General features: G+C 44.6%; 1 protein-coding gene across 2 annotated transcripts in view; it reads right to left on the minus strand.

Annotated features, from left to right (window-relative positions):
- The window catches only part of CLVS1 (clavesin 1), a 190630-nt gene extending 173449 nt beyond the window's left edge, over positions 1-17181 (minus strand). Inside the window, exons 1-2 of one of the 2 annotated variants that reach the window (XM_081501150.1) lie at positions 16669-17181; positions 10405-10524 (exon numbers count right to left, since the gene is read on the minus strand). The gene's annotated coding sequence lies outside the window, so the exon portion shown is untranslated. Of the gene's footprint in view, positions 1-10404; positions 10525-14576; positions 14702-16668 lie in introns of those variants that run through there. The other variant, XM_081501149.1, reaches the window with a different exon arrangement.
- Positions 17182-27102: the final 9921 nt, after the last annotated feature.

Raw genomic sequence — 27102 nt, forward strand, 5'->3', positions numbered from 1 at the left:
GTACATCTGATGGGTGGGTACTATCTTTCTGGACAGTCAAGCCACACATCCTATGAGATGCTTTAAAAACACATGACAGTGAGAACTGCTGCCATGAGGTGGAAGAAAGAGAGGAAGCAGTGATTCAACAGCAGGGGAGGGCATTCCTTGCCTGAAACAGTGAGCTGTGGGGTCCTGCCTCTTACCCGGCTTTCTGTCTCTCTGGATGTGTGCAGCAGATGACGATGTTGTGCGGAGGGGTGTCCAGCGCCCCATCCTGGCCCCAGACTATATCCTTTCTTCTTTTATTTTCTTTATAATCCTCTGAAATGAAGTTTATTATTCAAGGAATAACTAGCCTGTGTGGGGTTCTAAAATAGTATGGCTCAGCCCATGCTTCACAACCTCTTTCTCATCAGCATGCTCAGGACGAATGATAGTATTTGGAAAGTCAGCAAGGGAAATGGAAGAGGCTGGTCAAGCGTCATCTCTCAGAATTTCCCTGGGGGCACAAGGATGGGAATCCGCCTGCCAATGCAGGGGACATGGGTTCCATCCCTGGGCTGGGAAGATCCCACGTGCAATAAGCAACTGAGCCGGTGGGCCACAACTACCTAGCCTGTGTACCTGGAGCCTGTGCTCTGCAACAGGAGAAGCCACCGAGCCCTGGCACCACAAGGAAGAATAGCCCTCTCTTGCCACAACTAGAGGAAGCCCTGCAAAGCAATCAAGACCCAGTGCCGCCAAAAAAAAAAAAAAGAGTCATCCCTCTGGACAGAGTCGCAGGCCATCCCCTGGGAAACAGCCTCTGAGCATGTGTCACGTAGAAGCGCTGTCTTAGACCAGGAAGCCACAGCCACAGCGACTTGATTCTTTTAGGACAGGAAAACACACCAGACTAACTTTTACAATATTATCAGGGTGCCAGAATGTAGATTCTGGAGACCAGCACTTTCATCCCAGAGCTTCTGAATCCACAGGCAAGTAGTCAGGGAGGCCTGAGGAAGAGAATTTACAGAAACTCCTTGCGTCATCATCGTGCATACTAAGCTTGCAAACCTCTGGGTTTGGCGTCTCCTTTTCATCATCCTTCCTCCTTCCCCGGCATCCCTTACTTGGCTATTTTATCCAATGGGGAGCTAAAGGGGAGCTGGCATCAGTGCACAAGGATTTGTTGTTCAGTCGCTAAGATGTGTCTGCACTAGGATAGTAGAAGACAGAAGAAAGAAAAAAGACTCAGCAGGTTTAAACATGGGATTTGGATGCTCAGAGGCTGTGGGTACATTTGAGCTGAACCAGGAAGGACCATGTCTCGCTTTATGCACAAGACCCAAGAGCCCTGAAGATCAGAACCCTCCACCCTTCCCCTAGCCCCTGTTAACCAACAGCCTCACCAGAGGAGTAAAGAAAGAAATGACACATCCCTGGCACAGGGAGGTGGGAAGGAGAGGGAGGGATAAAAATACTTCTTCCCACTCAGCTGGTGTGCAGGAAGAGGAAGAGGACAGGAGAACAGCTGTTTGCTGGCATCTAGAGGAAAAGGCTAAAAGGGTTGAGTTCCTTCCTTTGGGCTGTGCATTGGCTTTATCACCTAATAGTCAGATTTGTTTGTAGGCAAATGGGCATCCAGACGTCCATGCCCTTTAGATGTTACAGACACAGCCAAGGATGCCACGTTAACCTAACGGGGAATCCCAAACACTTCCCTAACTCTCTGGCCATACATGTCCTTATTTATAAAAAGAAGGGATTAGACATGCAAATAAGTAAAATCTAGCATGTGGGCTTTCCTGATGGCTCAGTGGTAAAGAATTTGCTTGCCAATGCAGGAGACCCAGATTCGATCTCTGGGTCAGGAAGATCCCCTGGAGAAGGGAATGGCAACCCACTCCAGTATTCTTGCCTGGACAATTCCATAGACAAAGGACCCTGGTGGGCTACAGACCATGAGGTCGCAAAGAGGCAGATACGACTTGGCAACTAAATACACAACATAGCCCACAAGTGGTATGACAGAAACCAAGGGACTGGAATAGAGAATGATAAAAAACAAGGATCTGCCACCCTAGTTTAGCTGGGCAAGGGGCAGGGGAAAGGCGCCGTTCACAGTGAGAGCAGAAGGAGGAGGAGAAATCAGAAAGAGTAGGGGTGGTGCTTGATGCTGCGTTCTTCTCAGAGGCCATATTCCTCAAAGGGAGGGAGGTGGGGGGGTGCCCTAGAGTTGCTGCAGCAGCCATGCCTGTGCCACCAGCAAAGACGGAAACACAGGATGGTGCTGCAGCTGGACCAGAGTGCCCATGCACGCAGCGATGCAGCACTGTGCAAACAGCTGCAGCTGGGATGCCCGGGATACCAGCACCATCCCGCTCAGCATGTGCTGCTCATAGTCAATGTCCGGGCAGCTGCCCAGGCTGCCCAGTGCTCTCGGAAGCTCCGTGAAGTGTCTGTTCCCAAAGTCTAAGCTAGGAGGTGGAGGGGATGCACGCATACGTAGGGCTGATTCTTTGTGCGGTACGGAAGAAACGAACACAGCATTGTGAAGCAACTATACCCCAATAAGAACTGATTTTTAAAAAATGATAAGCTAGAAGGTGACTCTGGAGGCAGAGGTGATGCCTCGGGAGCCAGGCTATTGCCATCTCTCTCCCTGGGATGGATAGGACCACACGCTTCCTGCATCATCTTCCTCTTCTGTTGTCACATCTCTGGTTTTGCCCTCAACACCTTGGCTGCAGTTACTGTCAGGTTTAACCCCACCCAGGACTGCACATGATAACAGCCTTCTACCAATTTTCCCAGCAAGGAAGCTAGCAAGAGAGCAGTTCTTACCTGTAGAGAATTATCGTGGCATTGAAGGGTTTACTGATCTGCAGTGTTTGGGGGACTTTCAAAATGCCAAGGTCAAGAGCTCCTCTGATGTTGGGATCTGTATACCAGCAAATGTAGTTGGGCTTCCCAGGTGGTGTTAGTGGTAAAATATCTGCCTGCTAATACCGGAGACATAAGAGACTCAGGTTTGATCCCTGGGTCGGAAAGATCCCTTAGAGAAGGGCATGGCAACCCACTCCAGTATCGTTGCCTGGAGAATTCCCATGGACAGAGGAGCCTGGTGGGCTACAGTCCATAGGGTCACAAAGAGTTGGACACAAATGAAGCGGCTTAGCATGCACAAATGTACGATTGCCATAAAATAATCCCTGTGTGTTATAGTTGCGGGCAGGAGGGGGGAAGGATAGGGGGGAGAGAGAGTTAAGGAGTTGAGGATGGACGCTTACACACTGCAATATTCAAAACAGACAACCAGCAAGGACCTGCTGTGCAGCACAAGGAACTCTGCTCAGTGTCATGTGGCAGCCTGGATGGGAGGGGAGTTGGGGGAGAATGGATACGTGTATATGTGTAGCTGACTCACTCTGCTGTGCACCTTAAACTATCACTACATGATTAATTGACTCTACCCCAAAACAAAATAAATAGTTTCAAAAAATTGTCCCTCTGTGGATGATGCTCCCTCACATGTGAACCCTCGCCCAAATGGAAAACCTACCTAGGAAAGATAGTTCAACTTTCCAGGTATTTAAGCAATGGTTATTGCATTTTATTTTTGAAATCGGAAATGAAGTTTTCATCTTCCATGCACTTCAAAGTTATTTGCTAATAATATACTGCAGTTTTCAAGCAGAAATGATAGGTTAAATCACTGTATGAGTGATTTTTTAAAAACAAAGATTCTGACTAAAGTGCTGTAAATAGTTTGGCTGTAGAATTCTTGCCTATATCTGGCTCAGGATACTTTAATATGGAATTTTTCAGACATTGTGTATGTGTGTGTGTGTGTGTGTGTGTGTGTGTGTGTGTGTGTTGTGCTCAGTCATGTCTGATTCTTTGCAACCCTATGGACTGTAACCTCCTAGGCTCCTCTGTCCATGGGATTCTCCAGGCAAGAATACTGTAATGGGTTGTCATTTCCTCCTTCAGGGGATCTTCCCGACCCAGGGTTCAAACTTGTGTCTCCTGATTGGCAGGCAGATTCTTTACCATTGAGCCACCTGGGAAGCCCTCTTTAGATTTTGGAAGTTTTTAAATGTTTTGTACCTGCTGGGCCCCAGAGTTAGGAACTCTGCCTCACCCTTCTACTCTGGGTTTATGCTATACCTTGGGCACGTGTCAAATGAAACCAAAGTTAGGCATTGCTTTTCCTCAAAATGCAACATGCTGTTGTGCAGAATAAGCTCTTATGGGAACAAGAATATTAATTATGTAATAATTTCACTAGACAAGTAAATAGAAGTTCTAATCTAAGCAATGTCTCCCCTTATACCTCCTTATTGTGACATAAACTCAGTGGGAATTTTAGCTGCACTTACCAAGGATGTTCTCTGTGGTCTAGGCAGAACCCATTAGCCGATTCGGGCAAGGAGAGCAGTGAGTAACAGCTGTGTCTGTGGTGGTGTCCTGGGTTTAGTGTCTGGATCACAGGGGCAAGAATTGATTCTGCTGGCCTTGAGCTTAACGGGTACTTCAGTCTCCTGGTCTCCAGTCCTCCCCTGGACAGCCTTTATTAAGTATTTGACTCAAGCCTGATTCAAAGAGTCCCTCCTGATGTGTAGGCACTTGTTCAGTAATAGGAGACAACATTTTCTTCTCCTCTCCTTGCCAGGTGCATGACACTGTTTTGTACTTTCTAGGATATAGGAGAAAAGCAATCTTGTAACATATAAAATGGGCTTCCTAGGTGGCGCTAGTGGTAAAGAACCCGCCTGCCAATTCAGGAGACACAAGAGATGTGGGTTCAATCCCTGGGTGGGGAAGATCCCCTGGAGGAGGGCATGGCAACCCACTCCAGTATTCTTGCCTGAAGAATCCCATGGACAGAGGAGCCTGGTGGGTTACAGTTCATGGGGTCACAAGGAGTCAAATACAACTGAGCGGCTGAGCACAGACACAAAATACAAAGTAATCAATTCTTTGGAAAGCTGAGCTGGGCTGCTTTCTTCTTAATGTGATTATCTTGACTACTTATATATCAAGAATTAATTTTTTGCGTTTGGTTGATTCAGTTCAGTTCAGTTCAGTTTAGTCGCTCAGTTGTGTCCGACTCTTTGCAACCCCATGAACCACAGCAGGCCAGGCCTCCCTGTCCATCACCAACTCCCGGAGTCCACCCAAACGCATGTCCATCAAGTCGGTGATGCCATCCAGCCATCTCATCCTCTGTCGTCCCCTTCTGCTCCTGCCCTCAATCCTTCCCAGCATCAGGGACTTTTCTAATGAGTTAGCTCTTCACATCAGGTGGCCAGAGTATTGGAGTTTCAGCTTCAACATCAGTCCTTCCAATGAACACCCAGGACTAAACTCCTTTAGGATGGACTGGTTGGATCTCCTTGCAGTCCAAGGGACTCTCAAGAGTCTTCTCCAACACCACAGTTCAAAAGCATCAATTCTTCGGCACTCAGCTTTCTTTATAGGCCAGCTCTCACATCCATACATGACCACTGGCAAAACCATAGCCTTGACTAATGGACCTTTGTTGGCAAAGTAATGTCTCTGCTCTTTAATATGCTGTCTAGGTTGGTCATAACTTTCCTTCCAAGGAGTAAGCGTCTTTTAATTTCATGGCTGCAATCACCATCAGCAGTGATTTTGGAGCCCAGAAAAATAAAGTCAGCCACTGTTTCCACTGTTTTCCCATCTATTTGCCATGAAGTGATGGGACTGGAAGCCATGATCTTAGTTTTCAGGATGTTGAGTTTTAAGCCAACTTTTTCATTCTCCTCTTTCACTTTCATCAAGAGCCTCTTTAGTTCTTCTTCACTTTCTGCCATAAGGGTGGTGTCATCTGCATATCTGAGGTTATTGATATTTCTCCCAGCAATCTTGATTCCAGCTTGTGCTTCCTCCAGCCCAGCGTTTCTCATGATGTATTCTGCATATAAGTTAAATAAGCAGGGTGACAATATACAGCCTTGACATACTCCTTTGGACCTGTCTGTTGTTCCATGTCCAATTCTAACTGTTGCTTCCTGACCTGCATACAGGTTTCTCAAGAGGCAGGTCAGGTGGTCTGGTATTCCCATCTCTTGAAGAATTTTCCACAGTTTATAGTGATCCACACAGTCAAGGCTTCGGCATAGTCAATAAAGGAGAAATAGATGTTTTTCTGGAACTCTTATTTTTTCGATGATCCAGCGGATGTTGGCAATTTGATCTATGGTTTCTCTGCCTTTTCTAAAACCAGCTTGAACATCTGGAGGTTCACGGTTCACATATTGCTGAAGCCTGGCTTGGAGAATTTTGAGCATTACTTTACTAGTGTGTGAGATGAGTGCAATTGCACAGTAGTTTGAGCATTCCTTGGCATTGCCTTTCTTTGGGATTGGAATGAAAACTGACCTTTTCCAGTCCTATGGCCACTGCTGAGTTTTCCATATTTGCTGGCATATTGAGTGCAGCACTTTCACAGCGTCATCTTTCAGGATTTGAAATAGCTCAACTGGAATTCCATCACCTCCACTAGCTTTGTTTGTAGTGATGCTTCCTAAGGCCCACTTGACTTCACATTCCAGGATGTCTGGCTCTAGGTGAGTGATCACACCATTGTGATTATCTGGGTCATGAAGATCTTTTTTTGTACAGTTCTTCTGTGTATTCTTGCCACCTCTTCTTAATATCTTCTGCTTCTGTTAGGTCCCTACCATTTCTGTCCTTTATTGAGCCCATCTTTGCATGAAATGTTCCCTTGCTATCTCTAATTTTCCTGAAGAGATCTCTAGTCTTTCCCATTCTATTGTTTTCCTCTATTTCTTTGCATTGATTGCTGAGGAAGGCTTTCTTAACTCTCCTTGCTATTCTTTGGAACTCTGCATTCAAATGGGTATATTGTTCCTTTTCTCCTTTGCTTTTCACTTCTCTTCTTTTCACAGCTATTTGTAAGGCCTCCTTGGACAGCCATTTTGCTTTTTTGCATTTCTTTTTCTTGGGGATGGTCTTGATTCCTGTCTCCTGTACAATGTCACGAACTTCCATCCATAGTTCATCAGGCACTCTGTCAGATCTAGTCCCTCGAATCTATTTTTCACGTCCACTGTATAGTCAAAAGGGATTTGATGTAGGTCATACCTGAATGGTCTAGTGATTTTCTCTACTTTCTTCAATTTCAGTCTGAATTTGGCAATAAGGGGTTCATGATCCGAGCCACAGTCAGCTCCCGGTCTTGTTGGTTGATTAAAAGTCAGCAAATTTACTTTTCTTTTTCATAGCTTTACTGGAGTATAATTGACGTATAAAATTGTTAGTTAAAGAGTACCAAAGCAATAATTTGATATACATATACATTGTGAAAGGATTCCCCCCATTAATTTGCACACTCCCTCCTTTTGGGGGGAAAACATCTAAGTTCTGCTCTCACAGCACATTTAAATCACAGTGTCATAAGTTGTGGTCACTACATCATACCCTACATCCTCAGACTGTATTCATCTTATAACTGCAAGATTTACCCTCTCACACCTCTTCCTGTTGCCCCAACCTAAGCCCCTGGCATCCACTTTTTGACTCCTTGTTTCTATAAGTTTGACTTTTTCTTTTTTCGATTTCACATATGCCACCCAGTATTTGTCTTTCTCTGCCTGGCTTATTTCACTCAGCACAATGCCCTCCATTTTCATCTATGTTGTTGCAAATGACAGGATTTCCTTCCTTTTTAAAAGGTTGAATACTCTGCCATTGTATACATACACAACATTTGCTTGATCCATTCATCGGTTGACAGACACAGGTTGTTCCATATCTTGGCTATTGTGAATAACTCTGCAATGAGCAGGGGAGTGCAGCGGTCCCTTCAAGATGATGGTTTCATTTCCTTCACATCTATACCCAGAAGTGAGACTGCTGAAGTCTATGGTAGTTCTATTTTTAATTTTTTTGCTGCTAAGTCACTTCAGTCGTGTCCGACTCTGTACAACCCCATAGACGGCAGCCCACCAGGCTCCCCCGTCCCTGGGATTCTCCAGGCAAGAACGCTGGAGTGGGTTGCCATTTCCTTCTCCAGTGCATGAAAGGGAAAAGTGAAAGTGAAGTTGCTCAGTCGTGTCCGACTCAGCGACCCCATGGACTGCAGCCTACCAGGCTCCTCCACCCATGGGATTCTCCAGGCAAGAGTACTGGAGTGGGGTGCCGTTGCTAATTTTTTTGAGGAACCTCTATATTGTTTTCCTTAGTGGCTACACCAGTTTATGTTCCTACCAACACTATTTAAGGATTCCCTTTCCTCCACAGCCTCACCAGCATATCTACTTCTCATTCATTGTTAAATTCATTGTAAATGAAGGCTTTTGTAATTGAAACGACATTTTGTTTCCACTAAAAAAAAAAAGTCCATAGTGTTTACGAAACTGACATGCAGCCAGTGAAGCAGAGCAGAGGAGCAGGACTCGCTGGGCCCCCTTTAGTTGATTCTGCCCCTTGCTTTTCTTAGTGCTTTTACTTCTTTCCATCTTCCCGTACCATCCCTGGTGGCTCAGACAGTAAAGAATCTGCCTGCAATGCAGGACACCTGGCTTTGATCCCTGGGTTGGAAGGAGCCCCTGGAGAAGGGATTGGCTACCCACTCCAGTATTCTTGCCTGGGAAATCCCAAGGGCAGAGAAGCCTGGTAGGCCACAGTCCATGGGGTCACAGAGAGTTGGACACAACTGTGTGACTAACACTTTCCCTTTGCCTTGTCTGCTGTCCTTGGCTTTCTCAGTAAAAGTCATCATAATCACCATCGTCATCACCATTAACAACTAGAAGTGTATATTTAATAAAATAGCAATGCAAAGCGGGTCTTCTCCAGTAGAGAAACAGGACCCCTGAACAAAATATACACAGTAATTCAGGTTAGTATGAGCCAATAAGGACTTCCCAGGTGATGCTAGTGGTAAAGAACTCACCTGCCAATGTGGGAGATGCAAGAGATGCAGGTTCGATCCCTCGGTTGGGAAGATCCCCTGGAGGAGGAAATGGCAACCCACTCCAGTATTCTTGCCTGGAGAATTCCATGGACAGAAGAGCCTGGTGGGCTATGGTCCAAGAGGTCGCAAAGAGTCGGACACGACTGAGCAACTTAGAACACACGCGTGAGCCAAGAAGTGGCACACGGCATATTTATTTTCTAAATTCCAGTCTCCCGGCCCTTTATGTTGCTGAAAAATACTCAGTAATCACTCTTGGAACATGAGTACAAACGTTACTGGCTTTGTAGCCTGTGAGTTGCACTGGTGCATACAAAATCCACTTGCTTCAACTTTGTGAGCAGACAGGAGCCTTTCCAAAGTTAATTTAATTAGAAGACAGAGAACTGAAAGCATCCAAAACAATTTACCCATCCTCTTCAAGTAGGCTTGACTAGTACATAATTTAAGCGTTTCTGGTCTGGAGTTAAAACATATTTAAGACATAAAATATTAAAAGTCAAGATTTAAAATGTGTGGCTTTGCTGAGCATAGATCAAATTTATCGGCATGGAAGGCCTGCCTGTCATCAATTTAATGGGTGACAAAACAGCTAAAGATGTTTTATCAATATCTGTTTGCTGTGAAGGGAAAATCTGTCTACTCAATTAGCACAGAGACAGAAAATGAAAGTGATGCTGTTAATGCATTTGTTGGAGTGATCCCCACAATCTGGGTTTTGTTTAAATCAAATGGTACAGCTAGAACCGATTTAGTCCATTTTAAAATGCATATATTAGGATCAATCAAAACTATTTTTCGTGTTATTTCATGAAAGAAAATAATTTTGAACATCAGAGAAGCTTTTTTTATTTAAATCACAAGCATCACCTCAAGTCCATACAGTGTAAGACTGAAAGCTCTTATAAACTTGTATCACCTCCCGGGAGTTCTCTGTGGCCTAGTGGTTAAGATTCTGGGCTTTCACTGCTGTGGCCCAGGTTTAATCCCTGGTTGGGGAATCTTGCAAGTCATAAGACCAAAAGAAAAAAAAGCTTCTATTGCCAATTAAGAAATCAAAAATAATAACATATAATAATAACATAACCACCAGCTTCCCTGGTGGTTCAGTGGTAAAGAATCTCCCTGACAGGTTTGATCCCTGATCCAGGAAGATCCCACAAGCTGTAGAGCAACTGAGCCCATGCACCACAACTACTGAGTCCGTGCTCTAGAGCCTGGGAGCCACAACTATTGAGCCCACGTGCTGCAGCTGCTGAAGCCTGCATGCCCTAGAGCCTGTGCTTCACAACAAGAGAAGCCACTGCAGTGAGAAGCCTTTGCACCACAGCTAGAGAGTAGCCCCCTTTCACCACAACTAGAGAAAAGCCCACACAGCAATAAAGACCCAGAACAGCCAAAAATAAATAAAATTGTCTTGAGAAAAACAGTAACATTTAAGTAATTAAGTATCTCTTGGCTATGAAACTTACCTTTTTAAATTCACTTGGAAGCCCTGTATATCATGAGAATGCTAGTGATTTATTTGGTCGAAATGATCTGAAATCGCCTCCTTCTCTAACACCACCTCACAGATTTAATTAGGAAAATGCCTAAAAATTACAATCAATAACAATGGTCAGAATAGAGTTGGAGAAGGCAATGGCACTCCACTCCAGTACTCTTGCCTGGAAAATCCCACGGACGGAAGAGCCTGGTAGGCTGCAGTCCATGGGGTCGCTAAGAGTCGGACACGACTGAGCGACTTCACTTTCACTTTTCCCTTTCATGCACTGGAGAAGGAAATGGCAACCCACTCCAGTGTTCTTGCCTGGAAAATCTCAGGGACGAGGGAGCCTGGTGGGCTGCCGTCTATGGGGTCGCACAGAGTCGGACACGACTGAAGTGACTTAGCAGCAGCAGCAGCAGCAGCAGCAGCATAGAGTTATTTGTGCTAGTAATTTACTGTTTGATTCCTTTATTGAGTAGGTCAGTTTTTTAAAAATAATATTTAAAATAGTGTGTGATTCCACTGACATGAGGTAGTAAACAATTTCATAGAGACAGAAAGCAGAATGGTGGTTACCGAGGGCTGGGGGAAGGGTAAATGGAAACATACTGTTTTATAAGTATAGCGTTTCATTTTGGGTTGGTAAACAGTTCTGGAAATAGACGGTGGTGATAGTTGTATGTGTGCTCAGTCACTCAGTCGTGTCTGACTCTTTGTGACCCCGTGGACTGGAGCTGGCCAGGCTCCTCTGTCCATGGGATTCTCCGGGCAAGAATACTGGAGTGGGTTGCCATTTCCTCCTCCAGGGAATATTCCCAACCCAGAGATGAAACCCCTGACTCCTATGTCTCCTACATTGGCAGGCAGATTCTTTACCACTGCACCACCTCAGAAGCTAGTTGTATAGCCACGTGAATGTATTTAACACTATAGAGCTGTAAGCTTAAAAATGGTTAAAATCATAAATTTTGTTATATATGTTTTACCACAGTAAGAAATAAAACTAAAAGTATAACATTTGAGCTACCTTATTCTCAAAGCAATAATAAAAAATTGGTGTGAGAGGAAATTGATGATGTATTCCGTAAGTCAAAGATGTTATTAACACTTAGATTTTCAAAGTATGTATTTCTCTTCTGTTCAATAGGGTCCATTTTTTATAGCAAGGTCAACTTTCAGAGTTTTTAAAAACTGATGAACATTTCAGTGGCAAATCTTTCCATTATTTTGGACAGACAGTCCACAAGGCACTTCCCTAGGGATGTATTTGACCTCTTCTCCTGCTCTGTTATCTTCCTCGAAAAGGTGTGTCTGAAACCAAACATCGTAGCATCCCATGCCTGAGAGACAAGTGGAGATCTATCTGCAAGATGGAAATGATTATCATGGGAAGTTTATAAAGGAGCTGGAATAACACTGGTCAAGACCTGAAATCATATCATATTAATGTGCTTAGTCGCTTCAGTCATGTCCAACTCTGTGCAATGCTATGGACTCTAACCTGCCAGGCTCCTCTGTCCATGGGGATAGTCCAGGCAAGAATACTGGAGTAGGTTGTCATGCCCTCCTCCAGGGGATCTTGCCAACCCAGAGATCAAAGCCAGGTTTCCCACATTGCAGGTGGATTCTTTACCATCTGAGCCACCAGGGAAGCCCATATTGTATTAATACCTGTGTTTATTTTCTATCACCTTCACTCCTGCACACACACAGGAAGAATATGACTTCAGTAAGTACTGAGGTGTTGTCTGTAGTCTCCCCTGCCCTCAGCACCTTATGCGGTTCCTGGCACAAATTAACTGATTAATAAATATTTGCCGAAAGAATGAATACATGGAGAAACTTGATGAGAAGTCTGGTGATTTGAAGGTACCAGGATTCTGTCAAAAGATCAGATTTCTAGTATTTGCTTTGGCACGTAGTAGTCTCAGGCATGTCCACCAGCTCTCTTAGAGTCTGTATCTTTCTTTATGGAAGGAAATCCAAGTTTCTTCCAGTTGTATTAATCTGTGATCTCATCCTGTGTTCCTTAAGGCCCTAGAAAGGCCAGCATCGTATCATTGAAGTGAATTCCCAGAATGGTACAATCCCTCGATTTAAAAAAAAATCTACAAACCCCCCCCACAAAAACTAGTAGCAAATATTTGGGCTCCAAAATCACTGCAGACAGTGCTGCAGCCATGAAATTAAAAGATGTTTGTTCCTTGGAAGAAAAGCTATGACAAACCTAGACAATGTATTAAAAAGCAGAGACATCACTTTGCCAACAAAGGCTCATATAGTCAAAGCTATGGTTTTCCCAGTAGTCATGTATGGATGTGAGAGTTGGACCATAAAGAAGACTGAGTGCCAAAGAATCGATGCTTTCAAACAGTGGTGCTGGAGAAGACTCTTGAGTGTCCCTTGGACTGCAAGCAAATCAAACCAGTCAATCCCAAAGGAAAACAATCTTGAATATTCATTGGAAGGACTGCTGCTGAAACTGAAGCTCCAATACTTTGGCCACCCAATGCAAAGAATTGACATTGGAAAAGACCCTGATGCTGAGAAAGATTGAAGGCGGGAGAAGAAGGGGACGACAGAGGATAAGATGGTTGGATGGCATCACCTATTCAATGGACATGAGTTTGAGCAAACTCCAGGAGATAGTGAAAGACAGGGAAGCCTGGCGTCTTGCAGTCCATGGGGTCACAAAGAGTCAGACAGGACTTACTGATTGAACAACAACAAATATACTAGGTAGTGTAAAATTCAAGATAAAAGTCTGATCAAAATACCAGTCCTATAAAAGTGAACCGATCATTTCACCATGGTACTAAGGGAGCATCAGGATGGATGATGGAACCTGAGAACCAAAGAAGATCTGCTGTGTATCCCCTGGACCTCACCAGTCTCTGAGTCCATCTGCCTTTGGAGAAGGAAGGACGTGGTTCTGCCATTTGTTCCGAGTGGGGATGTCTCTAAGTGTTGAGCTCTTAGGTGTGACTGCAGGTCCTGCTCCCCTGTGGGCCCTCCGGCAGCTTCTCAGTTTTCTGCAGGGTCCAATCAAACCACTGCCCCCTGGAAGGGCTGCCCCACGTGGTCTGTCCGAAGGCCTTAGAGTTTTGTCAAAGCTGGAGAGATGAGTCACCTTATCTCTCTAGGCCTCAGGACCCTCAGCTCTTAAATTACTAAGTGAACCAGTTTGAAAAAGTGACCCAAGTCCATTTTGGTGTCCAGCTCAGTGACATCAAGATTTTTAGAATAGAGTAGAACTTCTTTCTCCATAGACCACCTTGATCTTCCATTTCCCCCTTTACAGGCATTGCCAAACAACCTCCTAAGAATGGACTTTATCGCTCTGGCCTGGGGATTCCTTCCTAGGCAAGCTCTGCTTCCAATAGGCGTCATTCTCTGATTTGACTTTAATTTGATCGAATTCTCTTAGGTTTGGCACAGAGCCTAGGCTAATTAAAAAATATTCTCTTTTGCCTCACTGATCATTGTCCCATGGATTTATTTCTCTTAGGGACTTCATATAAAGAATCATTAATCGAAGGCAGGATTTAAGGGTTTCTGGGTCCTCTGGCCACCTTAGTAACATTTTCTTATATTGTGTACATTAATTAATGGTCTTCCAGGCCATCACCCAGGAGCACTGGAGAGGCCAGAGTGTGGAGGATGCACGCGGTGGCTCCACTGACCTCTCCCAGTGAGTGAGGGCTCATCCATTTCAACCATTCCCTAGCACGAGCTGTGTGACCTTGGGGAAGTAACTCAGCGTCTTTTGGCCACCATTTCCTCATTTGTAAAATGAGGTCAGTGAACTGGATGATCCCTGCCGTCGTTTCTGTTTAGAAACCTGTAATCCTTCTTGTTTTTGTAAGTGCAGCCCAGCTGGATCCGGGCCCCAGGGAGCTATTAAAGAACAGAGCAGGTGCTGAGCCCCGGGAGGAGAGATGGGATTTCACAAAAAGAAAAGGCCGCCCGCCAAGGACCAATGCCAGGGCTGCATTTGTGAAATTTTACTCTCGGCTCCAGAGCTCTGTGCTTGGTCAGATTTCTGGGTCCCCGGGGTGGAGGGGAATGTCTGAGCAAGTGGCAGACTAGGAGGGGATGTTTTGCCCTCCATTGGCTGCATCTCAGAAGGAGGACTACCGCTGGAAACAAACCTACCTGCTCTCCATCCGGACCCTTAGTGCTCGGTCGGAACACATCGATGCTGAATTGCTTGCTGTCACCGCATCACTGCCTGCCTCTGTGTAAACAGTCCCCACACAGCCTTCCCGGTTCTCTCACCCTTTCTCCGGTTTAAGGACTGTCCTGCCCCCTTCCCATGCCCTTGGCCGACATGCTGTTCTCTCCCTGCCCTTGGCCCAGGCGGCACATGGCCTCACGTCAGCATCAGGTCAGCAGAGCCGAGATGAATGGAAGGGAGCTAGGCTCAGGTGCCAGGGGATTTATGGCATAGCCAACTCATCACCCACTGCTCTTGCGTCCTCACCAACCATGGAAAGCGGTCCAGCAGCCTCCCAAAGTATCCTGACATCGACAGCACATCTCAGCAGATTGGACCTCAGCCTCTGACTTCATCCCTCGGAAAGCTGACTGCTGGGGGTGCCGGCACCGCAGCTGGCCACGTGCCAGAGGGCACGTTGCTTTGTAGATGGGGCTGCTGGCTCGGAGGTGGGACTGTAAACAAAGAAGGAAAGTCACAAGGATCTTGGCCCTGACGGTCTTTATTCCCAGCAACAAGAAGTGGCTCGGACATTCTGTTTCAGCTTCAGGACTCAGAATGTGCCAGGAAACAGGGCATATTAACCTTCAAGTCAATTCATCTGATATTTGATATTTGTGGTTTCCGATGTCAAGTGCAGGCTGTCTCCGAACACTGTTGTATATCAGCCTCAGTAGAGGAACTGTGGTAAAGAATCCTACTGCCAGTGCAGGAGACGCAGGAGATTTGGGTTTGATCCCTGGGTAGAGAAGATCCCCTGGAGAAGGAAATGGCAACTCACTCCAATATTCTTGCCTGGAGAATCCCATGGACAGAGGAGCCTGGTGGGCTACAGTCCACAGGGTCGCAAAGAGTCAGACACAACTAAGAGACTGAGAACACGCACGCGCATCCACACATACACACACACACACACACAAAGAAAACTCTCCTTTCTCCCATCCGCCTCCTCTCTACTCTCTCGAAAATCTTGCCCTCAAGATGTATAATTGCTTCTTTTCATTGAAAGACATGTTCAGCAGCTTTGAGAAAATAAAGTAATAAGTTGGGCTAAATTTGAGTAAAACGAAACAAAAACTACAGCATGTATCCTCTCAAGCTCCATTTTCTTGAGCTTTAATCATAGTTACTGATAATGACCCAGAACTAGGTAAATGCAACTGCGATCTGAAATTCTTGACTCCTGAGAACATTATAAAACAAGGTCAGAGGGCATCTCAATGCAGCACCCCTGGCCTTGTGTTGGAATCTTCTGCCGGTCTGCAGCAGTGGGTCGTTTCTCTGTTCATGTTGGGGACACTCACAGATCCACTGGCAACCAGAGCAGTTTTTGTGTTCTGCTCACATGCTTGCATTTCGACCTTTGAAATCTTTACTCCACAATCTAAACAGTAATTGCTTGGAGAACAGCCGAGCCACTACAATGATCTTTCCACGATTTCTTTCCATACCCCTCTCGAGCCGTCTTCCTAGACTTTCTGTTTAAGTGGTCACCAGGTCCACCTAAGAGCTGCGATTAGCCTGGTCGTTTTAAAGACAGCATTCACTTTGCTCCGTTTAGAGAGACAGTGATCATTCTGAAGTGACCTAGAATTGTGTGTCCCATGCAGAGAAGACAGCCGGCTCCTTAGAGATCTAGGGTGGAAGTGAGCTACAGCAGCTGTTCAGCCAGCTCTGATTTTTTTTTTTAAAGCCCTAACTATAAAAACTAGCAAAAACTGCACCGTTTGTGCTGAGGTCTGGGAGCTCCAAGCACCCCTATTTGCCTGTTGAGACCCATGCCTGCCCAGCTGATAAAGGCTCCACCAGTGTCATGAGGGTTAATGGCTTATATCCAGTGTCAGAGACTAGGCTTATTCTTGTCTACCTGTGCGATTTGGGGTAAGTTATATATACCTCTGGGCTTCCCAGGTGGCGCTAGTGGTAAAGACCCTGCCTGCCAATGTAGGAGACATAAGAGACACAAGTTCTATCTGTGGGCCCGAAAGATCCCCCAAAGAAAGAAATGACAACCCACTCGAGTATTCTTACCTGGAAAATCCCATGGACAGAGGAGCCTGGAGGGCTACAGTTCATGGGGTCACAAAAGAGCTGGACATGACTGAGCGGCTGAACACGCCCACTGCGCACACATCCCTTAACCTGATCCGACTTGGGGCTGCTAGGGAGGCAGGCCCTCCCTCCTGCCGAGCAGCTGAATGAGAGCAGACCTCGGATGTGCCTCAGGCCCTTGCCTGTCTGGACGCAGATAAAAGGCCTGAACACGCTCTATCGATGCAGATGGGCCCAGCAGGGATAATTCACCTCTTCCTTTGGACTAATTATCTGCAGTTACTTCTGCACAGATGCAGGGATTCTGAGACAAGCTGACTCTCCAGCAGGAAGGACAGCACAAAGGATGCTGGCGCTCGACAGACGAGGCCCTGTCCCTCCAGCCAGGATGCCCACACTGGCCAGCCAACCAGGGACAGGGTCCAGCCACCCTCGTTCCCCACTCTCTGGATTGGGCGAGACTTCTGAACGGGGGTCGGGATGCCCAGAGACGTGAGATCCTGGGCTGCGGCCACCAGGGGGAGCTAGTGCAGCTCAACTGGGGCTAAGTGGGCTTTTTCCTGTTGCCCCTGACGAACGCCTGGGGCAGTGAACTAAAGCAAAGGGGTGTGGCCTGCTCCCCATTTTCAAGCAAGTTATACATAATTTCTCGCCAGGCACTCCTCCCTGGCTTACTAAGAAGCAATTCACCAGCTCTGCTATTCATCCAACTGCTGCCCCAGCCCCTCCTCTCAAGCCTTCCCAAGTTGTGTATGGAGAGAAGAAAAGAATCTCTCTTACCACCCAGGGGCAAACCACACCCTTCCAATCATTTCCTCTTTCTCTCTGGGGTCCTTGTTACTTAGTTGCTAAGTCGTGTCTGACTGTGACCCCCATGGACTGTAGCCTGCCAGGCTCCTCTGTCCATGTGATTCTCCTGGCAAGAATACTGGGGTGGGTTGCCATGCCCTCCTCCAGGGGATCTTCCTGACCTAGGGATCAAATCTGCCACTCCTGCATTGGCAGGCGGATTCATTACCACTGTGCCAACCGTGAAGCCACTCTCTTTAGGGGCATCTTCTCAGCAAGAAAGGATGAGAAAGTCTCGAAGAAAACCAGACCAAGCGCTGGGTGTGCAGAAAAAAGGGACAGGCATCTCATTCCCGGGATGGATGTTGTCACCTATTGCCCTGGGCAGCTCCCCAAGCCCGGCAAATCACCTAGTGAGGGCCGGCCCAGGGTGGAGGGGGTATGGGCATATGTTCCTGAGATCGAATGGATGCTGTGGATGAAGTCGGCCCATTCCCAGCCAAGGCGAAGGGCTGCCAGGAGAGGAGACCCTGGGCATGAGAGGCTGGGGATCCTCAGGTGGGTGACGGAGTGCTGCAGGCAGGCATGGACTAGGTCTGTTTCCCGGGGAAGAGAAGGAGGTTGGAATTAACCAAGAAACGAGTGGAAAGTTTCAGACTAGACTGTACCAACCTAGATGTTTAAATAACTGAAAGTTGTTAAAGAAAAAAAGCAATGCGGAGGGGGTTACTTCCTGAAACTTCATGAAGGAATGAGAAATGGTTGGTGGAGAATGGCCAACAGCAATGATGGAGAAAAATAAAATAAAATAAGTGCATTCTGTGTTTGTGCCCCACAAAATCTCATACACATGAACGACAGAGATCTGGGAAAGATTGAGGGCAGGAGAAGGGGGCGACAGAGGATGAGATGGTTGGATGACATCACCAACTCAGTGGACATGAGTTTGAGCAAACTCCGGGAGATAGTGAAGGACAGGGCAGCCTGGCATGTTAAGGTCCATGGGGTCAAAAAGAGTCAGACACAATTGAGTGACTAAACAACAAAAGCATCCTGAGTACTTCACAATGCAAATCAATTCAGAATATGTTGACACTGTAAATTCTCGTTTAGCCTTTTGAAATATAAAATAATTAACTAGTATAATTTATCTGGTAGATACACTAATGTCACCTATTTCCCAGGTTTTTTCACTTAGTACAAAGAGAGAATATGCACAATTCCCTCTTAAGTGATTTCCTTACAAAGGTTCAAACGTTTAGATGTTCAAATGCCTGCTAAAGAGCTACTTGATTCATTAATATTATTTGATTAATAAGTGGTGGTTTGAGGGAAGATATTAGAATAATTACTGTCTTCTTCAGACATGCTAGAAAATAACCACAGTGTTTTACCCTCTGTTAAAGTTTTATATGGTTATATAATTTTTATTATGTCATTTTACTTTACAAAGATTCTAGGAAAACCAAAAATGAAACAAAAAAAATCCCAACCATTAAGCAAAGAGCTAAAGAGATGATCAAATGTGGTTTATTATGAATAATGTAATTAATGCTGTCATGCTTTGCTCAAGAGGCCCCACTTATCATAGGGGGAGATGTAAAAATATTGCCAGATAGTTGCCATAGTAACTACTATGTTTTTGATGTGGGGTCAGAAAGTCCAGGGCTAAAGATAATTGAAGACTGATTGACTTTTGGGGAGGTTCTCACTAAGAAAGTTTCTAGATCTGGGGCCATGTCCTCAGTCATTTAGTCGTGTCCAACTTTTTGCAACCCTGTGAACTGTAATCCACCAGGCTTCCCTATCCTTTACCATCTCCTGGAGTTTGCTCAAACTCATGTCTGTTGAGTCAATGATGCCATCCAACCATCTCATCCTCTGTCATCCCCTTCTCCTCCTGCCCTCAATCTTTTCCAGCATCAGGGTCTTTTCCGATGAATTAGCTCTTCCCATCAGGTGGCCAAAGTACTGGAACTTCAGCTTCAGCATCAGTCCTTCCACAAATATCTAGGGTTGATTCCCTTTAGGATTGACTGGTTTGATCTCCTTGAGTCCAAGAGACTCTCAAAAGTCTTCTCTAGCATCACAGTTCAAAAGCATCAATTCTTCAGCAGTCAGCCTTCTTTAGGTCCATACATGACTACTGGAAAAACAATAGCTTTGATTATACGGACCTTTGTTGGCAAAGTGATGTCTCTGCTTTTTAAAATGCTGTCTAGATTTGTCATAGCTTTTTTTCCAAGAAGATTTCTCCTAATAACCTCTAAGGAGGATTCTGTTTTCCTTGTGATCATTTTCGAGATGAGATTATAGGTTAGTCACAGGTCCAAGGCCACACAGGCCCAAGGCCACACAGCCAGGGAGTAGAGACTTGGGATCTAGACCTAGATGGTCTTTGTGATCAGCCACTGTGCTCCATGCTGCCCTTCTGCTAATATTGAAATTTGGAATACTTAACATTTTCACCCAGAAAAGCAAAGCAGAAACAGACTATGTGGTAGTCTCTGTCTGGGGTTAGTAAAAAGTCTTTGAGAACTGACACCACTCCCTAGTTTATTCCTACTAATTGATTTTATAATTAATTGATGCTTTCAAATCATGGTGCTAGAGAAGACTTTGAGAGTCTCTTGAACTGCAAATCAAACCAGTCAATCCTAAAGGAAATCAACCCTGAATATTCATTGGAAGGACTGATGCTGCAACTGAAGCTCCAATACTTTGGCCACTTGATGAGAAGAGCTGGCTCATTGGAAAAGACCCTGATGCTGGGAAAGATTGAGAGCAGAAGGAAAAGAGGGTAGCAGAGGATGAGATGCTTAGATAGCATCACCAACTCGATGGACATGAATTTGAGCAAACTCTGGGAGATAGTGAAGGACGTGCTGTGGTGCGTGGGGTCACAAATAGTTGGACATGACTTAGCAACTGAACAACAACAACAAACCAGATCTTAGAGAAGAATGCCCTTTTCATATGGCTCAACACTTCCTCCTTGCTGATGTCAACATTAGGTAGGAGGACCTATGTGAAGGCTGTTAGAATGTGCCTGACACTGCTCGAATGCTTCATCACTTAACTGTCCATTAAATCCGGGATTTTGCTTCAAGAATCAGAATTCTGCCACCCACTGGTAGAGCACGGCATCACGGGGGGTTTAATTTCAGACTCCATCGGCTTAAAACCCAATTTTCTGCCTTTCTGCCTTTCTTTCTTTCCTTTGTCTTTGAGCCTCTGTTTCTCTACCTAGAAAGTGAACTCACAATGGGATACAGTAATGAGAGTTATTACAGGGAATAAACAGGAACACATGGGTGCTCAGCATGAGGAGAGGGCCAGTCTCAGCAGGTGAGTGAAAACCTCACCAGAGAAGGAATGCCATTCCTTCTTTGATGTACAGTTGACCTTGAACAACACAGGCTTGAACCGTGCGGGTCATCTTATGTTCGGGCTTTTTTCAATAGTAAATATTATATTATACCATCCTGTTGTTCAGTTGCTAAGTCATGTCTGACTCTTCGTGATCGCATGGACTGCAGCACGCCAGGCTTCCCTGTCCTTCACTGTCTCCCAGAGTTTGCTCAAACTCACGTGCATTGAGTCGGTGATGTTATCTAACCATCTCATCCTCTGCCACCCCCTTCTTCTTTCGCCTTCAATCTTTCCCAGCATCAGGGTCTTTTCCAATGTGTTGGCTCTTCACACCATCCTAGGTCAGTGGAATTTGAGGATGCAGAACGGTGATTGCAGGGACTGGCTCTGGGACTTAAGCATCCACAGATTTTGGTGTCCACGGTGAGTCCTAGAACCAATCCCCTGCAGATACCAAGGGACAACTGTTTTCCTATTGACAATGTCTTGCCTAGGATAAAAATAATAAATAATTTTGAATAAATTAATGAGTGAGTGAATGAGACAAACCACTAACTGTTGGCTTTATCTCACTCACTGAAATTCAGGGAACCTGGAAACGGATGTTTCTCAGATAAGTCACTTCCCTTTGGAACTAAACACAGAATCCCACAGACCTTGATTTGTCACGGTCACAGTTTTTTGCTTTTTTTTTTTTTTATCTTCCCACCACTTCTGGTATTCTATGTCTATGTGTTTTCTTTCCAAACAGAAAACACCACCTCTTCAAGTAGGATTTCTCTGTCTTTATCCTTGCTGCCACCTTAGTCTAGTCACTGTCTTAGCACAGGTTAGAGAAGAGTCTTGGTTGGCCCAGTGTTTCACAGTTTTAGGACCAATAGTCCTGTATTCAGGATAAGCTTCTCTCACCCTCCTTGGCACCCAGACATTTGTGAACTGTGAAAGCTTAACATTTGGGTACTAGTCACTGCAATATAAAATATCTCAAAATAATTCATTCCTTTGCACCTGACCTTTGTTGAAGAACTACATACACCTTCTCTTTCAGCGTATTGTTTTGGATACAATCACAATGGCAAAAAGGTAAACATGAGAATGAATGTATCACATTTATGGAAAATAAATATTAATTTTTGGCAACAGCCAGAACAGGAATTAATATAAAAAGAATGACTCACATCCCCTCAAGATATTTTTCTTCAAGTTGGATTATTTAAACAGAAGGAAGTGTGACAAAATGCTTATAAATGAAGCAAAGAGCAATGAGTTCTCATGAAAATGTAATGGTGTGGTTTCAGCTCAGGGTAGATCAAAGCTTTGCTGGAAATGTGATTACAGAGTTTGCCAGAATCAGATATTACAGCTGTGGGCCTGATCAGAAAGATTACGAAATTACTTACACAAAAAAGGAATTGCATTTCTCATTGAATCCTTGAAGGGCTAGTTCCTCTCATCCAAGTGGACTTCACTGGGGGTTTTTGTTTTGTTTTTTAGCTGCGCCACATGACATGTAGAATCTTAGTTCCCAGACCAGGGATGGAACCCAGGTTCCCTGCAGTGGAAGGTCAGGCAGTCATTGGACCACCAAGGAGGTCCTGGACTTCATTGTTAATGAGAATTCACTCGATATGGCACTGGTTGTCTATGATAGAGTCTTGTTTTGTGAGGCGGTCTGCCTCGATGTTTGTTCATTAGTCCACATCTGTCCAGGACAGATGGACATCGTGGGCCTATTGATGCATGCATGTGTGCATGCTAAGTCGCTTCAGTCGTGTCTGATTCTTTGCAGCCCTATGGACTATAGCCCACCAGGCTCCTCTGTCCATGGGATTCTCCAGGCAAGAACACTGGAGTGGGTTGCCATGCCCTCCTCCAGGGAATCTTTCCGACCCAGGGATCAAACCCTTGTGTCCTACATCTCCTATATTGCAGGCAGATTCATTACCACTGAGCCACCCTGGGCCTATTGACACTTCCTTTTGTAGTGTCCTTTCAACTATTGTCAGAACTTACCTGTTTGAACCAGGTGTTGATGTAATATTGAACTGCTTCTGAAAAGCTAAATTTAACATAGAAGCTGAGCAAGGAAAAACGGGTTTTCCCATTATGACAAGTGTTCTTCATATATAGTAGTCACCAATTACCCACAGGCGATATGTTCCAAGACCCTCAGAAGGATGCTTGAAATCATGTATGGTACCAAACCCTAAACGTACTATGTTTTTCCCTATAAATAATACCTATGATATAGTTTAGTTTATAAATTTGGCAGAGTAATAGAATATCTGAATTGCCAGCATCACTACTTCTGCACTATGGGGCTAATATTAAGCAAAATAAGGTTTATAAAAACATAAGCACTGCCATGCTGTGTCAGTCAATTCTACCGACTACTAAGTGACAAAGGGACAGGATACACTGGACAAAGGGATGATTCATGTCCTGGGTGGAAATGAGTGAGATTTCATCACACTACTGACAACAGTGCACAATTTAAAACTTACAAATTATTTATTTCTGGAACTTTCCATACAATATTTTTAGGCCATGGAGGACCCAAAGTAACTGAAACTGAAAATCAAAACCACAGATGAGGGGGGACTCAGTTCAGTTCAGTCACTCAGTCGTGTCCAACTCTTTGCAACCCCATGCGCTGCAGCACGCCAGCCTTCCCTGTCCATCACCAACTCCTGGAGCTTGCTCAAACTCATGTCCATGAAGTCGGTGATGCCATCCAACCATTTCATCTTCTATTATCCCCTTCTCCTCCTGCCTTCAATCTTTCCCAGCATCAGGGTCTTTTCCAATGAGTCAGTTCTTCGCATCTGGTGGCCAAAGTTATTTGAGTTTCAGCTTCAGCATCGGTCCTTCCAATGAATATTCAGGACTTATTTCCTTCAGGATGGACTGGTTTGCAGTCAATCTCCTTGCAGTCTCCAAGTCAGTCTCTTTGCAGGCCAAGGGACTCTCAAGAGTCTTCTCAACACCACGGTTCAAAAGCATCAATTCTTCGGCGCTCAGCTTTCATTATAGTCCAACTCTCACATCCATAGATGATTACTGGAAAAACCATAGCTTTGATTAGATGGATCTTTGTTGACAAAGTAATGTCTCTGCTTTTTAATATGCTGTCTAGGCTGGTCATAGCTTTTCTTCCAAGGAGCAAGCGTCTTTTAATTTCATGGCTGCAGTCACCATCTGCAGTGATTTTGGGCCCAAGAAAATAAAGCCTCTCACTGTTTCCATTGTTTCCCCATCTATTTCCCATGAAGTGATGGGACCAGATGCCATGATCTTCGTTTTCTGAATGTTGAGTTTTAAGCCAACTTTTTCATTCTCCTCTTTCACTTTCATCAAGAGGCTCTTTAGTTCTTCTTCACTTTCTGCCATAAGGGTGGTATTATCTGCATGTCTGAGATTACTGATATTTCTCCCAGCAATCTTGATTCCAGCTTGTGCTTCATCCAGCCCAGTGTTTCTCATGATGTACTCTGCATATAAGTTAAATAAGCAGGGTGACAATATACAGCCTTTATGTACTCCTTTCCCAATTTGGAACCAGTCTGTTGTTCCATGTCCAGTTCTAACTGTTGCTTCTTGACCTGCATACAGATTTATCAGGAGGCAGGTCAGGTGATCTGGTACTCCCACCTCTTTAAGAATTTTCCTCAGTTTGTTGTGATCCACATAGTCAAAGGCTTTGGCATAGTCAATAAAGCAGACGTAGATGTTTTTCTGGAACTCTCGTGCTTTTTCGATGACCCATCAGATGTTGGAAATTTTATCTCTGGAAAAGCTTAAAGTCAAATTAAGTTCACATCTAGCCAATTTCGAATATAAGGCAAGTATAAGCAAGTGGTTACAAACAAGATGAAGCACCCATTACAACATTTGAAATATAAACTTCAACTTCTTTTGGGAGTACAGTTTTTTATCCCACTGCTTCTACAGATGAATGGGGGCAGGGGGCGGGGGGGCACAGTTTTTTCAGTTCTCTAAGGCTCGTGGATTTTTTACTCCAGATCATGGTTTTTTTGAAAGCATCATTCTCTGAATACTTTGGAGGTACATTGTCTGGCTCAATCAGTTTCATATTCTAGCATGCACAGAATTGATGTCTTTGAACTGTGGTGCTGGAGAAGACTCTGAAGAGTCTTCTAAAGATAAGGGAGGACTACTGTAATTCCTAAATGCTAGAGATAAGGGGGGACTACTGTAAATGGATTTTTAAATCCAGATCATTAGGAAGGGGAGAAGGCAATGGCACCCCACTCCAGTACTCTTGCCTGGAAAATCCCATGGATGGAGGAGCCTGGTAGGCTACAGTCCATGGGGTTGCTAAGAGTCAGACACGGCTGAGCGACTTCACTTTCACTTTTCCCTTTCATGCACTGGAGAAGGAAATGGCAACCCACTCCAGTATTCTTGCCTGGAGAATGCCGGGGATGGGGGAGCCTGGTGGGCTGCCGTCTGTGGTGTCACACAGAGTCGGACACGACTGAAGCGACTTAGCAGCAGCAGCATTAGGAAGGACCCTGTCTATAGAGAACTGTATGAAGTTTCCTTAAGAAACTAAAAGTAGAGCTACCATATGACCCAGCAATCCCAAGCCTAAGCATATACCTGGAGAAAACCATAGTTTGAAAGGATATAGGCACCCCAGTGTTCACTGCAGCACTATTTACAATAGCCAGGACATGGAAGCAATTTAAATGTCTGTTAACAGAGACATGGCTAAAGAAGATGTGGTACATATATACAGTGAAATATTACTCAGCCATAAAAAGGAACGAAATCATGTGATTTGCATTATTCCACATGGGGGGACCTAGAGACTGTTATACAGAGTGAAGTACATCAGAAAGAGAAAAACACATATCATATAACAGGGTTTATATGTGGAATCTAGAAAAATGGTACAGATGCGCTTATTTGCAGAGCAGAAATAGTCACAGGTATAAGCGTCAACAATGTAAATCAACTCTACTCCAATAAAATGGGAAGGAAATCTAAACAAGAGTGGATGTATGTATAACTGACTCACTATGCTGTACATCAGAAACTAACTCAACATTGTATAGCAACCATACTCCAATAAAAATTAATAAAAAGAAGAAAGTAATTCACATTCATTCTAGTTATTTTCCAAAGGGAAACTCATTGCCTCAGCTGTGCCATCTTTAGACTTCATTACCTTCAGATGCCCTCACTGGATGAACATGAATTCTCATTTGCTGACACCAGACTAACTATCACAAATAGAAGCAGTTACCTTTGCCCCACACCCATCCAACATGAGCCTCCTCCCTCCCCAGGCCCAGCATTTATTTATTTATTTGTCTTTGGCTGTACTGGGTCTTTGTTGTTGCATATGGACTTTCTCTAGTTGTAGCAAGCAGGGGCTGCTCTCTAGTTGCAGGGCATGGGCTTCTCATTGTGGTGGCTTCTCTTGTTGTGGAGCACAGGCTCTGGGCATGAGGGCTTCAGTAATTGCAGCATGCATGCTCAGTAGTTGTGGAAGGTGCATGGGTTTAGTTGCCCCTCAGCAGGTTGGATCTTCCCAGACCAGGGATGGAACCCGTGTCCCCTGCACTGGCAGGCAGATTCTTATTTACTGCGCTACCAGGGAAGTCCCCAGGCCCAGTATTTAAATGAAATGTTGACACCACAGGATGGTCTGCATGGTTGCCAATGAACAGGCACTGGTTTTGATGCAGAAAGTCCACCTTTAGAATAACCCAAGATTATGCTTCACTCTTAAATTTTATTGATTTTAAGGGCAAATGGAGTTCTACCTCAAATCTGTTTCAAGAAGACATCAAGATGCAAAAGTGGAGAATTTGATATTTCTTCACCCATTTACTCTGATCAGGTTAAAGCAACACCAATATGTACAAAAATACAGAGATGCACGTGAAAAATATCTTCCAGTTTTAAGGGCCAAGGCTCAATTTGAAAAACTTCAAAGATCTTAAAGTTCTGGATATTTTGCTTGAATTTTTAAAATAAATCATCTAGAGTGTCTTATGTGTTCCAAACCAAGAATGCAGTCACTCCTCAGAAACACAACTTCTACAAATGCCATTGAACAATAAGCTGTGGGCTGATTTTCTTTTTAAAAGTAACACCTATTCTTTATAATTGATTTAGCTATCTTGAAAAGAACCAATAGGTTTTTTAAAAATGATTTGACTAGCTTTTTCTTTTTCATTCTGAACTGTATCTTACTTCAGTAAGCATCTCTGCTCCACT

This window comes from Giraffa tippelskirchi, chromosome 6, assembly GCF_054371585.1.
Source record: "Giraffa tippelskirchi isolate mGirTip1 chromosome 6, T2T-mGirTip1v1.2.pri, whole genome shotgun sequence".
NCBI lineage: Eukaryota > Metazoa > Chordata > Mammalia > Artiodactyla > Giraffidae > Giraffa > Giraffa tippelskirchi.